Below are 17,051 nucleotides of genomic sequence, written 5' to 3'. Positions count from 1 at the left end.
TACCAGAGGAGTCTCCCCCTGCTGGCCATTTCAAAAGAATGCAGATTTAAATTGATGAAAAAAAAAATAATGGTTACAATTTTCCAAAATATAAACAAATTTAGACAGAAAATCAAGCTACATGTTGAAAAATGACCCCACAATCCAGTTCACAAGGTAACATTAAAAAACTTGTAACTTTCTAAAATAATGCTGATAATAATGGACAAACTCATATCCATTGTATCTTATCAAACCACCTTAGCATCTGCTAACCTCTGACTTACACAACAATTCAAACTGCAGGATATCAACCTTTTACATGTTCGTTCCTCTTTAGTATACAGGTACAGACTCTCGGTTTTTTTCTTCCAATATGTGAAATTGTGCACACTGCATGTGTGGACTTCCTCTTTTGTTTATGTCCGCTACTGTTTAACACCTACCTCTTACCATCTGACTGTAAAACACAGAGAGATTTTGTGACAAAGATGTGAGGTGAAATCACAGTAAGTGCTGTTGCCATCTGTTCTCCATGTGTGACTATGGCTGCAAGCATTATTAACATAATTTGAAGCTGTCACATATGTTTAATAATTATGCAATTGTCATTTATATAAAAGTATATGACTGTTTATGTGAGTGTGTGAGAGAGAGGGCAGGCTCTGAGGTTGACTTTGAAGTTGAATTTATTTTTGGCTGCAAAGGTGCAAATTAATTCAATTCAATTCAATTCAATTTTATTTATATAGCGCCAAATCACAACAAAAGTCGCCTCAAGGTGCTTCATAGATACAGAGAAAAACCCAACAATCATATGACCCCCTATGAGGAAGCACTTTGGCGACAGTGGGAAGGAAAAACTCCCTTTTAACGGGAAGAAACCTCCGGCAGAACCAGGCTCAAGGAGGGGCGGGGCCATCTGCTGCGACCGGTTGGGGTGAGAGAAGTTAAATTAAACAAATTAAACCAACAATAGCTAATTTGTTACCTATTGTGTGAAACACTTTGCCAAAATATCAACTTGTATGTTGTAAAAGTCACTGGTTAGCAAATAGTCATCTGTGTTTACCACAGACTAGATTCAAGTTGATTTGAATTAAATGTTATTTCTATAGCACCCAGTTAAAAGATGGCTGTAAGTTTTGAGTCTGAAAAGTGAAATCTAAAGTGGACGTGCTTTAGAAAATGTGTTAGCAAATGAGTGTGCAGATTGTCAGCCAAAGCCGCTTTCAAAACTCGAAAACAGTGATGGTGAAACTATGAGGCTTCACACTGGGACTTGGAACCAATGGCTGACATTATGGCGACTACATCCATCTTTTAAAAACAGTCTGTGGTATTCATACATCGCTAATGCAGAGGCCTGTTAGCATTGTTGTTTGGACTATCGATTCAGCCATTAAGTCCTACACCCTGCTACTGTAACTAGCTAGTTGCTAATTGTAGTTTGAAAATTATCAGTTTTGAAAACCAGCTGGTATAGTGTCCTAGTGAAATCATTTCCAAACTGTTTGAATGGTCTTGGACTCATGTGTGTTGCCTGTGCTTAATTTTTCAACTCAAAAATTTTAAGTACTAGCAGCCTAGCTAGTTCAAGGTTCGGGGGCGCTGCAGGAAGTAGGAAGTCTGTTTTCTGTAGCTCTTACCATAAGAGCTTTGATAGCACTAGGACCCTAGGTGGACAACACTCAACATAAACTCCCTGCTGCTGGCTAGATGGCTCATTTCAATTGGGCATAAGAGCTGTTTAATTTGAACTTTGCCTGCAGTGTGTGTTGCATCCTGTGTAAAAGCATCTTTAGCTCTTAAAGGTCAGATTAGCATTAATTTGCCAAATAAAAAACTGCTAAAATCCAGTGATCCTTCAACAGCACAACTCACCTCATAGTTTGAAACAGTCAATAAACCACACGTTCCTATGTACAACTTCTGACCTGTCTGCAGACGCCTCCATGACTCCTGCAGGCTGAATCGAGCAGGATTTCAGACCTATATTGCAACCATTTCACAGCCTGTTTGAGATACTTTGGCTTCACTGCCACCTTCCATCTATAGAGAGAGACACTTTCTTACAATGCTAATTGTCTTCATATCATCATAATGGCAGTTTTGTGAAGCACCATTTCAGTCAATCTCTGCTCAGACCTCTTATAGTTTTTAACCCCACTAGTAAAACATCTTTAGCTTTTGGAAATAAGTGTTGCTAACACACTTAAAAGTTCAATCATTCAGCAAAGCCTGACAAAGAATGCTTTTTTCTTAAATGTATTCAAACAGCGCAGAACAGCCCATTTATGGAAATGAGGCAGAGAAGGGTTTTCGCTCCATCACTCCACCTAACCATGAAAAATTGCGGTCTGAGAGTTGAGTGTGAATGAATTACACTCCACTCAAAGAAAATACTTTCAGCTGAAAGTTTCTTAAGCCTTATGACTCCATCAATCCTCCCCCCTCTCTCTGTCTGTTTAACTGTCTGTCTGTCTGCCACCAGGTTGTGTGCTTCTCTCCACACAAACAGCAGTATTCATGATTGTTCTTGTAAAATTCAACGCTGTTTGTTGTAGCTCACACAAAGAGAGCGTAAACAGTTTATTAATCCTGTAACTTGAATTTCTAGGTTCTCATCTATCAGGTTTGCCTGTTTTCACATCATTCTCTGTATCCCTGGAAGTAGAGTTGCATTATTCACTGAGGGCTTCAGAAGAACATCCAGTTCCACATGTGGAACTGCTGACTTAATCCCACTCTGTTGGTGTTTTTAGACACTGATTTATTTATGAGAGCTTCTTTGGAGAGAATTGTACTTCATTAGACACCAAACACTGCTGTTTTCTGAGCGTGCATGCCATCACCACTGCCAGTAGCTTACTACTGATCCCTGTGCTGGGAAAAAAAAAGTAATTTTAACACATCTGTAAAATCAGTTAATCCATCTTAAATGTGTGTATGTACTTTTTTCTGCACTGTTCACCTGATGAAGTATATGAACTATACTGTTCATATTCTACACTGTGTAAATGGATGTAATATGTATTATTTAATCTGTCTGAGGTGCCTGAAGTTTTGTCGCGTGCCTTTTCTTGTATTAGCTAAAATTATGAAAGAAATGAAGTGTTCTTCGCCAGACAGAAAGGTACAAGGCTGTGCCATCAGTGCAGAACTATCCATCTGTTCCCCTTCATAGTCTAGTTACTACTGCAGTCCTGGTCCAATCTGTTCTCTCCAATAGGTTGACAGTCCTTCAGGGCTGCTATAACAAGCTGTTGGCTTGTTGTTAGCATTCAGTGAATCCAAGTAGCTAACTACTGCTTGGGAAATAAAAGGGAAAAACAGAAATGTAATCAGAAAAAAAAATATTTTGAACTCTTAAAAAATGCCCTAAGTAAAATGACGATTGTTTAGTCATGTGGTTAACAGTAGCCTGCACATAGCAATAAGCTGATCTTATGTATGTTAAAAGACAAAAGATTGTGAGATTTGGTAGATATTTATTTCAGTTATGTCAGTTATGTTCTGATCTCCATCTCATCCCCCCAGTGAAAAATAGTCCTCTACTACAATAGACCCACCAACAGTGGTGCCATGCAAACACCCCCACCCACTCATGGGTTATTTTCCATGCCCTACTATATAGAGAACTAGTATAAAGAAGTTAATCAGTAAAATTATCTATAAATTAATAAATGGTTTGGGACAGTTTATATGATTATGCACTGTTCCCACTTCTCTCCTCCATCAATATATTTTTTCAGCATTCGTACACAAACCTTGGGTACACACCACTGGTTGTACATTAGTCTTCATGAGGTATTTTGGGAGAATTTGAGTGAACTAGACGCTCGACTTTGGAAGTATTTCTACAAGGACACAGTTTTTGGAACTTTGCCTGTGTACACCAACACAGACCAAAGAAGATGTGAGTGAAGTGCCATATTTCGGCCGTAATTCAAGCAGAATCCTAATTAATGGTTACTGCTTAGGAATTACAAAAATTATTCCCTTTTTTCAGTGGCTCAAAATTAATTACACAATTTACAGGAAAGCGGTTTCTGTGGTCAGGTGAGGGCCGCTTCTTTTCACTCATGACGAAGCGACATGATTAAAAAAAAGTCTGCAGTTTTGAACTTGCATTTGGTAACTTTACCTTTACCTGGTACTCTCAGTTGTTGATGCAAGGAACAGAGGCCATCATTACACTGAAAAAACAAACTCAATCAGTCAGCAAAATAGCAAAAATTCAGCAATTTGGTGGATTTTTTGAAAGAAGGAATGCACTGGCTAACTCAGCAAGGTCTGAAATACCACAGAAGGCAACTGAACTGCTTCTTTCAATTGCTAAGTGTACAGTACAGTCTTGAGATGCTTTCATGAATGCAATGAGATTCCAGTTTACAACAAAGTACAAACCAATGGATGCACTGAAGAACAAGGAGGCCAGATTTTAAAAAGACAGAAAACATCAAAAAGAGTCTGCAGAAAAAGAAAGAAAGAAGATACAGAAAGATGGGAAGAGTTTTCGTCCCATCGTTATTTATCAAACAGTCCTGGCAATATGGGCATGGGCTGACATGGCTGCCAGTGGAACCAGGTAACTGGTCTTTGGAGTTTCTCAAGGCAAAGAAAAGAGATACTGATTAATGGTAAAATGGCCTGTATTTGTATAGCGCTTTATTAGTCCCTAAGGACCCCAAAGCGCTTTACACATTCAGTCATCCACCCATCCACACACACAGTCACACACACACACTGGTGATGGCAAGCTACATTGTAGCCACAGCCGCCTTGGGGCGCACTGACAGAGGCGAGGCTGCCGGACACTGGCGCCACCGGGCCCTCTGACCAAATTATTGTCCAGATTGGTCATTTTATGTGAACCCATTGGCAGAAAGATCCACAAACAAACAACAACTGAAGTTGGCTGCAAAAAAGGCCTAACATAGCATGTCAAAGGAGAAATCAGATCCTGGTGATGTCCATGGGATCTATACGGGAAAGTTATTGACTAGCACTCATGCTATTAGTTTAGGATTAGCTTACTGCATAGAAGCTTACTTCTATGTGTCCGCTCATATTTACATGAATCCTAATTAATAGTAACCCCCGCTGATGTTGCTGTATGACTGCGTTGTGTATAAAAAAAATAGTGATTCAGTGTTAGATATTATATCTGTATATTAGTTTCACAGTGCTTCAAATAGGAATGCTAAATTTACTTGCCATCTCTTCTATATTGTGATTCATCTTTCGCGGCCTCACTGTTTCGCAGATTTTTTTGTGTTAAATTTTGCATGTTTTTTTTGTTTGTTTGTTTTGTTTTTTTACAGCGCATTGTGTTCTGCGTCCTGATTGGCTGTAGACCATTGTCAGTCAATCTTGTGCCCTGTCTCCTGTGCAGTACAGAATGCGTTCAGCTTGTCAAATTTACATAAATCTTCGATTGGTAGCAGTGTGACTCTGAAGTGCTGTACTGTGTGTCGTCATCTGCGGGTGCCTTTGGTTTCATTCTATAATACTGGACTTGTTTTTCTACATGGTTTGAATTTTGAGAGTGTTTAAACAAGAGAGAAAAGTGTGAAAATGTCCATGCCTGTCTGAGAAAAGTGTATAAAGTGTTTAGTTAGGGGTTTTACAGCCTTAAAACATCTATAATAATTTATTAAGAGTTGGCTACTTCGTGGATTTCGGTTATCGCGGGTTATTTTTAGAACGTAACTCCCGCGATAAACAAGGGACCACTGTACCTAAAGTTGGATAGCTGGCATCACAGCTCATTATCATCACTCCATCAGACTCCATCCAAACTTCAGTGCTAACTTAACTACTTTACCTAACACGGTAAAATATCCTTTATTACTATTCTCCATTGTGTTACTGTTATTAAATGAAAATATGAGCTATCTGACAGTGCCACAATGGGGTGCAGCAATTATTATGTATTTTGGAGCCAATCTCCTTTATGTGCCTGAAGGCCAAAGTAGTTCATGATTGATCTGAGGTCAAATTAATTTTAGCACTGGAAGGAAATTAAGATTACATCAAGATTAATAATGTACCACCAGTGTTCCTTAGGAGAAATCTTACAATTGTAAGGACTGAAGAGTTTCAGTGAATGCACAGAAACACACTTCTATTAAAATACACAATAGATACACTGCCTTCATTTTCTACCAAAAAAACACAGCATTGAGGTTATGATTCATAAGAGCTGCTTGAGTCATAGATATGCAGAGAAGCTTTGTTTTTTTCATGCAGTCCTGGATTTTGTTCTTGTCTCTCTACAACAAACACTTCCATCTGCTCGCCGTGTTTCAGCTCACTGATTACAATCAATGTGTGTGGGTGCTGTGGGTTTTAAGTGTTTGCGCCCCCTCATTTCTCCATCCCTTGCAGGTAACTGGGTAGCTGACAGCCTCGGCTCGCCTTGGGCTTCCCACTTCTCACCAACCTTTATGCCGTCACACTGGCTGTGTGGGAAGAACACATTGATGTTGAAAAAGGTGCGTTGCTATAATTATGTGCCACAAAACAGCAAAAAAAATTCACATATTTCAAGCATGTCTCTGAACTTTTCAAACCTATTCCTCTGCTTTTTTGGAGACTTAATAGCAGTTGAGTTCTTGTTTTTTTCTTTACATTTTTTCCAGTTTACTCCAAGGAGTATAAAGTGACAGTAATTACCTGTGAGTAACAGCCAGTTTACATATTTTTATACAACCTTACATACACAACCTTTAGTTTCCTTTTCTTATCACATTTGACCTGTGATTTTACTTTTACAAGTATTGTCCAACAAAAGAGAGAATGATCTGCTTAGTTAGTTAGAAATATACTTAAGTAAATATATGATCGTGATCGTGGAATTCTTGCTGTGCTGCAACAGTGTTAAGCACCGTGCACCGTGCTCAATCCAGTTTAAATCAATTTTATTTACATAGCACCAAATTCAATTCAATTCAATTCAATTTTATTTATATAGCGCCAAATCCAGTGTTGGGAAGGTTACTTTTAAAATGTATTCCATTACAGATTACAGATTACATGCCCCAAAATGTATTCTGTAACGTATTCCGTTACGTTACTCAATGAGAGTAACGTATTCTGAATACTTTGGATTACTTAATGTATTATCATGCTGTTTACAACTACATGAATGTACTATTGCTGTGATTTATTACTGTTACTGAAGGTCCGCGGCTCCGAACCGTAGTAAAGGGACCTCTGACTAATACGGTGGGTTCTGTGTCGGCTCGTAGCTGAAAACTAGCTTAACTTTGTTGTCTGGGTCAACTTTGCTAGCGAGAGACAGAGAGAGGCGTTGAAAAGCTGCTCCAACGGGACTTATTGTTTTTGGAGGAAAACACGAACACGGTGTACAGTCGAGTCTTAATAGCTTACTTACAACTGGGCTCGTCAGGCACTCTTCTTGGCTGCAGTGGTTATTATTATATTAACATGCTTCCAGCTCCCGTTTTTGCTTGATGACAGCTCGTACTTTTCCTTTTTCTCCCTCCCTCGCTCACAGACACATAACGTGTATGACAGTCCATTCTCCCTGCAGCACGGACTACACTGCCTATGATGCTACATTCTTTAGAGCTATGCCGGTAACATTCTGCCTATTAGCTTAGCACAACAACAACAAAAAGGCCTCTCTCACCCAGGAAACACGCAGAGAGAGCGTCACCCTGTAACCATGGCAACCGTAACGCTGCCACCTGGAACAACAGAACGTAGCTGTCAAACAAAACCCAAACAGTCCTGGCTCGCCACAATATGAAACAGGGAAGTACCGCCGTGTAATCCATTTATTTCAACAAAGTAACTGTATTCTAAATACCACTTTTTTAAACGGTAACTGTAACGGAATACAGTTACTCATATTTTGTATTTTAAATACGTAACGGCGGTACATGTATTCCGTTACTCCCCAACACTGGCCAAATCACAACAACAGTTGCCTCAAGGTGCTTTATATTATTATAAAAACTCCCTCTTAACAGGAAGAAACCTCCAGAATCAGGGTGAGCGAGAGCCCATGTTTTATATTATGGTTTAAAGGGGATGTGGGTCAGACTTCTGTGCTCACAGATAGAGCTTTGTGTCTTGTGTCTTATGAGTGTATTTTTGAATCTAGTGACATTTCCACTCTATCTATCATTTGCTACTTTAAGAAAAACATTTGTACATTTAGAGGCAGAAACCTGCACCCTAGAAGACTTAATAATATATTGATTATCAAATACTGACTGATATGATATGCATGCGCATTTGGTTTGCTGCCATGCTAGTTTCTTGAAACAACATGTTGGCATATTTGGAAAAGAGGATGAAATTATCAGCCAAGGCTAGGACGCTTGACTAGCGAGCTGCATTCAGTTCACTTTGCTGAATAATCACAGCACAGTCTTCTCTGCCTGTAATGAATCCAGAGCTTTAGCAGATTTAAACTGCCTGATTCCCCGATGAAGGTTGTGTGTATGCTTCCTACTCAGCAGCTTTTTTTTGATCACTTAGAAAAAGTCGAGCTTCTGTGTTAAACTGGCTTGACTTTTGTGCCAAAGATCATCTGGGGTCTCTGGTTATGACTGACTCTAACTGAGAGGCCAAAACATACATTTTTACTAAAAGACCTCTTAAAAAAGAAAAAAAGGTAACTCAACTTGGTGGGTTTTTGTACATCCTGCCTCCTGCAAGCCAAACTAATGTCACACTGAAAAATCATCACTAGAACAAATTAAGTACAGCTTGTCATTTCAGCCTCCATCTGAGTGACCTTTACAGTGCATTTCTTGTTGAGCATCTTGATTGTGATTATACTGTTCTGCTTCTTAATGCAGAGATTTGCTTTCCCTGAGTAGGAGTTAGATGATGATGATGATAATATCTGATTTTAATTAACCAAGATGTCAAAGGCCTTCATTATGTGTCCACTCCGGGATTTTCAAGTGTCACTTTGCACAGTGTGTTGCTGTCCACACTAGCATATAGTTAGGGCTGGACCAGGTGACCCTGAATCCTCCCTTAGTTATGCTGCAATAGATGTAGGCTGCCGGGTGATTCCCATGATGCATTGAGTTTTTCCTTTCCAGTCACCTTTCTCACTCACTATGTATTAACAGACCTCTCTGCATTGAATCATATCTGTTATTAATCTCTGTCTCTCTTCCACAGCATGTCTTTATCCTGTCTTCCTTCTCTCACCCCAACCGGTCGCAGCAGATGGCCCCGCCCCTCCCTGAGCCTGGTTCTGCCGGAGGTTTCTTCCTGTTAAAAGGGAGTTTTTCCTTCCCACTGTCGCCAAAGTGCTTGCTCATAGGGGGTCACATGATTGTTGGGTTTTTCTCTGTATCTATGAAGCGCCTTGAGGCAACTTTTGTTGTGATTTGGCGCTATGTAAATAAAATTGAATTGAATTGAACTCCCAGTGTTAGGTGCACTGACCTCAGACGCATGTCAGAATCAGAGCTCCAAAGTCTGTGGAATGAGAAGCAAGGGAGATGTTGGGTGTGCATCAGGCCGTGAAACAATGTGGTTAGTATGTACTGAAGGAAAACAGGCCCCTGATAACAGTCCCCTATAGCTCAGCTATACGGCTTAATGTTTATGAATGATTCATGCAGTGAGAGGATCTAATAGCACAAAGGCAAGAAGCTAGAGGAGGTTTACGAAAAGTGATATCTGCTCAATGCTGGTTCAGCCGGGAACGTCTCACAAGCCATCTGGCAATTGTGACTTTTTACAGATTCTTGGACACAGGGGGGAAAAAAGAAGTGTGTGTGTGTGTGTGTGTGTGTGTGTGTGTGTGTGTGTGTGTGTGTTTTGGGTTTTGGGTTTATTTATGTCCATCCTACATTACTCACCTCTAATACTGTCAGTTTATTGAATGGAGATTCTTTGCATTGATCAGTTTGCTTCAGTAGCTTCTGCCAACACCTTAAAAAATATTTGTTTTCTGCTAAGGAAAGGCATCAGTTTGTGTGCCTTCTTTTTCCCAATGAAAGACAATTAATCACAGCCTGATTCCGTTTTTTTTTCTTTCCCCATGGTCAAAGAGCGTGACTATCAATAAGTGCAATAAATCCCACAGAAACCGCAGTAGCCTGAGTGTGAGAGTCTGTGAGACCCTGCAGCTGAGCCACAAACCACACCCTGCCACACTGAGATTACATAGACGAGATATTAACAAAACAAAACCCCTTTTTTGAATCAATTTTGGTAATATTGACTTACCTCTACTCCTTTTCCTACTTGTTTAAAATAAATAATCTGCACACTAATAGAATACTTGTGCAATGGTAAATTCAAAGCCTCACAGGACTGTTTAACTTAACATCTTCGATTAAGCATGTTATTCAGTAACATTGTGTTCAGAGTTTGATTCTTGCGAGAGTATAAAGTGGCTTTCAGGGTTTGTGTGGCCAAAAACAGTGTAAATATTTAGCTAGCAGCAGACCACCACAGCAAGGACTTCTGTGGAGACGAATGACTCCCAGCGTTCATGTTCAGGATTGTTGTTGAATTAAAACCAGTGTTTCTTTAACGAAATGTAACAGTTTCTGGTAAGCGCTACACACCACAACAGAAAACGTTCAACAAAATCCAGCCTGACTCTCCCCACATTTTCCAAAGCGTATGCATGAGAACAGCTTCATTCATGTCACTCTTTTGGTTGATGGCCAGGATGTTCGTTTGCGCCTTCCTACAGAGAGTGAGTACTCATGTGAGCAACAGGATACTGCCTGCAGTTCACTAATGACCATCTGTGGCATTTTTAACAAGAAGTTTCTGAACATTACTCTTAGATATTTTGCATTTATGTAGCTGCTTGCTGACAAGATTCAGAGATTAGAAGAAGACTTTTATGTGCTTTCATACAAGGAAACCAGCCAAGACAAAATGTGAAACACTTTTCTATGACCAAATGGTGGAGAGTCCCAGGTGTTTAAGCCCTAGTGGAAGTTATCTCTTAAGAGGGTTGTCGACCCAATATTGATCGTGTGCTGCATCACACGAGTCAAGGTGTGGAAAAGGGTTTGGGTCATTATCAGCAGAGGTTTCAGATCAAACCATTGTGAGACATTGCATCACCCTATCATGTAACCAATTGAGATCAACAGACTGTCAAGATGTGAGTGGGCGTTAAGGCGTCTGGGAATTCAATTTAGTTCAATTCAATTTTATTTAAACAGCGCCAAATCACAACAACTGTCGCCTCAAGGCGCTTTATACTGTAAGGTAGACCGTACAATAATACAGTCAGAGAAAAACCCATGACCTCCTATGAGCAAGGAAGAAACCTCCAGCAGAACCAGGCTCAGGGAGGGGCGGCCATCTGCCGCAACCGGGAAGAGATCTCAAAGGTGGATTTTAGCTGACAGAGAGTTGATGTCGTAATCTCTGTCCAAAATGTGGACATTGGTGTCCTCGAACGAGTGAGCTTTGTCCTTTAGATGAAGATGGACAGCCGGGTCTTGTCCCATCAAGGTGGCTCTTCTATGTTGTACCATGCGCTTATGAAGTGGTTGTTTGGTCTCTCCAATGTAGAGGTCTGAGTACTGAATGCAGCATACACTACGTTGTTTAGTTTGTGTTTGTGTTTTTAGTCCCTGGGATTCTGAGAGTATGATTGGATCTAAAGTACACTGGGATGCCGCGCTTGGAGAAGACTCTCCTGAGTTTTTCTGATAACTTGCCTAAGTGATGACAATGCTGCTTCATCTCTTATCCTGTTTCTTACTAGTTGGTGTCTGACCTTCTTTACTCCCTCCCACTAGGGCTTAAACACGTGGGACTCTCCACCATTTAGTCTTAGAACTGAAGAAGCTTCTCAGATGAGAGGTTTAGGAAACTTTAACAAGTCCAGTCGCTTTTCTTTCCATGACGTGGATGACTGAGAACCTACACAGACAAAAAAAATCACTAAACACTAAAGTGAAACACCAAAAACATTGACTATTTAACCTACATGAATTACTGATTGTTTTGTGGCAGTCCTTAAAAATAATGTACTGTAATTCAACAGTAAGAATGTGTCTTCAACACATGTTGAAAACTGTCAAACTTTGTGCATCAGCACGGATAAGTAGATACGAGTCTGGTCTACTGAACACTCGTGTTCTTGTAAACAGAAATAAAATTAACGTCAGGAAGCACAAACTATTAGATCACATGTCGCAACTTTTTAATAAACTCCCCTTCGCCTTTGCTGAAGACACATGAGCACCACAAGGCAATTCTTTAAACACAACAAAACACATGAAGAAACTCATATGACGGCATTAAAATTTAATGTGCTGTACAAGATAGAGTAGCTGCTCTTTCAACCAAGATTGAAAACACAATGGCTCCGGGAGCTTGTTCGACAAGAGTGCACAAGACAGATGGGATGTGACACGTGTGTCCCGAGGGCACGACGCGAGACTACAGAATCGGCAGACGTCAGCATTGCTGTGTTTGTGTAGCACCTTTTTTCCTTTGCTTTCCTTTCAGACAAAAAGATCATGTAAACACATTATTCTCTTTCACTCTGATGTCAAACTGACTAACTCCTCAAAGGAGAGCATGGCAGTCGTAGCACCAGCTGTTCTCCCTCAGGCACCTGCAGTAACAAATCCAGGAGTTTTTTAGTAACCTCGCCAACTTGCAGTCGCAGTGAGGCCTTTGATGCAGATGAGCCCAGGCGCTGGGCAGTCTATTGGGCACCGGCAGCTGAGGTGTCACGTTATTGAAGCGGCTAGGAATGAGCCTGGATGCCAGTTTCTTAAGTGAATAAACTGCGATTGGAAAAATGAGTGGGCAGCAAGAGGACAAGATGTGGGAGGGAGGCTGGCATCTCCGATTCATTTTGAGCATGTGACAGCGAGAACACAGACTGGGTTTTTTAGCGTTAGTGATGAGCTGCTCAAGAAAAACACACGTGCTCTATCTACTCACACAGAAAAGAGAAAGAACAATATTTGACTTACTATTTGTTCTTGTGTCTTCCACATGCACGTCTGTCAACTGTAGTGTTGAGATGAAAGGTATTTTTGAAATGCGCTTAGTAGTACAAAAGAGATATTATACTTGTGTAGATGAAAAGTCCCGCTTCAGTGAGAATCCACGGAAACAGTATTTGATATCAAAGAAAGGTTCTTTTACATGGGATTGTTTTTCTACAGGTGTATATTCCTCATACAGTTTTTGAGTAAATGAGACAATTTGAAAAAAGTGCCAGACTTCAACATACCAATAAGCATTTAACAATATGTAAATCACAATACAGAGTGCAATGTCACAACCCCGACCATATCTAGTGGTTGTGGAACTCTCACTTGGGTTAATGGTACTTCTTAAACACATATTTTTATCTACAAAAAAAGAAAAGGAATATTGTTGTAATTAACACTATAAGGTGGGACTGTAGTTACATTTTTATTTAGAAACAGCAGCCTGACAGTATTAGTGCAGAGTTTTTGTATCCCATGTTGTACCTAGAAGTAATTTAATGAAGTAGAGATCATGGGATATTGAACTATAACATCTGATCAAATAAATTTGGGGCATAATGCAGGAGAAATCAAAGCAAAGCAATGGTGTGAACAGTTAGCAAAGATAACTAAAAGGAAAAGAAAAAGTAATTTTTTTGACCCCTTAAATAGTATCAGAGGCTGTTTGAAAAAGTTTAAATTGTCTTAAATAGCTTAAATATATCTAAATATAGTTGCCTAATAAACGCATTAGCTAGTTAGCCAAAAAAAAAAGAGAAGAGGTTCTAATAGTTTTAGCCCAAATTGTCTATCGATGTACGCCATTGAACGCCTTCTCAAAATCAATGAAGTTGATCGAGAGCTTCTTTGGTGTTCCAGCGTCTGTTCGACGATGGTGCTCAGAGTAACGATCTGCTCCACGCCTGATCAACCACATCAAAATCCGCCCTGCTCGTCATGTAACATTTCGTTGACTGCCCGCTGTAATTGGTTCAGGAGGACTAGACAGAATACTTTCTCCAGGAACTGAAAGCATTGTGATTCCTCGTCACTTGCTATAGTCGCCTAGATCACCCTTCCTCGGGAGCTTAATTAATCCTAATTGAAATAGCTAAAAACAATTGGAGATGGTTTAAATATATATCAAAACAACAACAGTTAGAATGATAGTAAGAATATTTACAATGGTCTGCAACAGTTAGCTAAAGGATCTGTAAATAAGCTCCTGAGATAGCTAATAAATTATAGTTAGAAAAATCTAGCTGCATATTGGCTTAAGAGATTAAATATGTTATATAATCAGAACATTCATGTTATTTATGCAGTAGGTAAAAGACTTATCTGTCAAGCAAAACATAGAACAAAACATAGAATCCCCCCTTTGTTTTAAACTCAGCTCTCTGTCTTTTATGATGTCTCTAATAGCATTAAATTAACCTAAAATGACCAATGTTGTTGATCAAAGGGTGCTTGTCATAGATTTGGAGAGACTTCCTCCTGAGGTCTCGTGCCATACCACCATAAACATGCCTGACTTTGTCCTATCTTGGAAGCTAAGTAGGGTTGGGCCTGGTTAGTCCTTGGATGAGAGATAGCCTGGGAATACCAGGTGCACTAAGCTTTCCTCCCTGAATCTGTTTTGGCCAGAGGCTTCGTTGTGTTAAAAGGGAGTTTTCATCATTAAGTGCTTTCTTATAGGGGAATATCTGATTGTTGGGATTTTCTTTCTATTATTGTAGAGTCATACACTCTTCTAACCTGTAATACTGTCCAGAGTTCATGCATGAACAGTTCACTTTTTTATCTGCAGCTTTTTGCAGATTAGGCTCTGAACAGCAGGCAAACCAGAAGAATTTCTCTGTGTAGCCAACGTTAGCTGAGATGTAACAGATGGATTTAAAATTATTTTTAACTTTATTATGCAAAATCCTTGACTTTAATAGAAACACTTGCTTGGCAAGCAAGTGTTGGGGTCAGTCACTCGATTCAGGTCATACTGCATTACTTTAAGCCCATTTACCAGATTTGGTCATTCTAACTGCCAGAGACGAGGATTATCCAGGGTTGGTGGCTAATGACTTGTGAAAAGTCATTAGCCACCGAGCGTGCGGATCAGAGGAAGTGAGATCCCTTCCTTCACCTATCTCATCTGGTTTCAAAACACTAAAGATGGCGATGGTGAAAATGCTCATCACAGGCCAATGGATAATCTCATGGTGGCTAAGTCCACAGCAGCTGTAGTATTTATGACTTTAGCAACCTATTTTGAATTGCATCAATTATGCATTTTATACATTGAAGAAACAAGTACACAAATTTCTTGATAAGATTCAACAGGAGCTCAAAGCTCAAGAAGTCTATCCTCTTTTCCCCCGCTTCTGTATGAATGTCTTCCTACCTGGGCAGTAGATCTGACCCCATGAGAAGGGGAAATGTCAGTTGACATGTGGTTCAGAGGGAAAAAATGAGTGGGAGTTAAGAGCATTGCTGTGGGAGAACACATGAAAAGGCTAAGGAAGAAAAATGGCCTGAAACGTCAACAACAGTCAGACCTGCTGCTGGAATCATCTGTTTGAATAAGGAAGTGAGCTACAGTAAAGATGAAGTAGCAGCTTTTATATCATGTCGTTATGTACAGTATGTACAGTAGATACTTGATGTAGACACACTATTCCTTGTGTTTCCTTTTTTTATGTGGGATGCTTTATCTTACATCTTCAAATTCTGTGATGCATCACTTGGATTCTTTTGGATTCTAGTTTTTCACCTATTTCATAATATTTAACACATATTTCATTATTCTGTTACAGTATTTTTCCAATTTCACACATTGCAATGCTTGATAATGACTAAACTCTGCTAAGCAGTTCACTGACAGCTGCTCATTTAACTTGGTGCTATGGTTCCCCCTTGTGGCTAATACAGGGTAATACATGCATAATGCAATGTGAATCTCCCAGTGCTTTCTCAAAGTGACTCTTGGACTGGTGTTGAATTACCAGTGAGACTGTGTACTCTTCCGTTCCATCCCTCTTTAAAATGTCTGTATGACCCAAACACAGAGAGCTGAGAGAGTTCATTTAAGTTCTTTATTGTTTCTTTTCTCAGTGGGCTGTTTTTTTGTTGTTGTTGTTTTGTTTGTTTTTTTTTGGGGGGGGGGGGGGCAGGGCGGTGTTTTTTTGTAAAGCCTGCCAATATCATGACGTAATTTAAATTTATCTCAGATATTTTGCCTGTGAATAATGGCTTCATTAAATTTAATAAAACCCACAAGTGAGAAACCTGTTTCTGACACTCTAGTGGAAAAATTGGAATTTTACACTTGATGTTACACTGAGGGGGAGAAAATGCCCCCGTACTCAAAGGTAGACTGAAGAATAGAAAATTTCATCAGAACAAGTGGAAGTAAAACGTAACTGATGCTCAGGTTGAGGTGTGACGAGGCATACAGTAGGTTCAAGATGGCGTTCACTGTGGCGTGATACTTCCAAATGTGAAGCTGTACTCCCCTCTACTGATCAGTCTGAGAAACTGTCCCAGTTATCCCTGCAACCATATTATCAATAAAGCAACATTTTTATACAACACAAAACAATACAGGAAATTACTGAATCTCAATTAGTTTTATTGTATAACCCTTGGTCACAAACTCCCTACTTGGCAACTACTTTGAGCCAGTTTGTGACAAATATTACATGCTCAACATGTCCAGGTGCTACCACAATTAACCCGTAAGCTACTTCCACTCAGTTAGTTAACAGCCTTCTGTTTCTGACTCCATCAACTAGAGGCTGCTGTAACTAAACATGGAAGCTTAGCAAGGCTCACATAATACCACCATGCTAGGCAGGACAAAAACTTTTTATTTCATTCGGGGTAAGAGTTTTAGTAAAAGTATGCATGATCTGGTTACACTTTTTTACACTTTGATTCCAAAGATGCTTTTCAGAGAAAAGCAGAAAACCCATTGTAACCCAGTTCCTAAAATCACCTCAAACAAAAAAGAAGAAAAAGTAAAACATTTTATATTCATTGTTTCTGTTCTTACTGTCCTGAAAGTGAAATTAATATATTTACTTAAACAAAAAAAGGGACACATAT

Source organism: Neolamprologus multifasciatus, chromosome 23, assembly GCF_963576455.1.
Source record: "Neolamprologus multifasciatus chromosome 23, fNeoMul1.2, whole genome shotgun sequence".
In the NCBI taxonomy this organism is placed as follows: Eukaryota; Metazoa; Chordata; class Actinopteri; order Cichliformes; family Cichlidae; genus Neolamprologus; species Neolamprologus multifasciatus.
The sequence above is the reverse complement of the archived record's forward strand: the minus strand, read 5'-3'. Positions refer to the sequence as shown.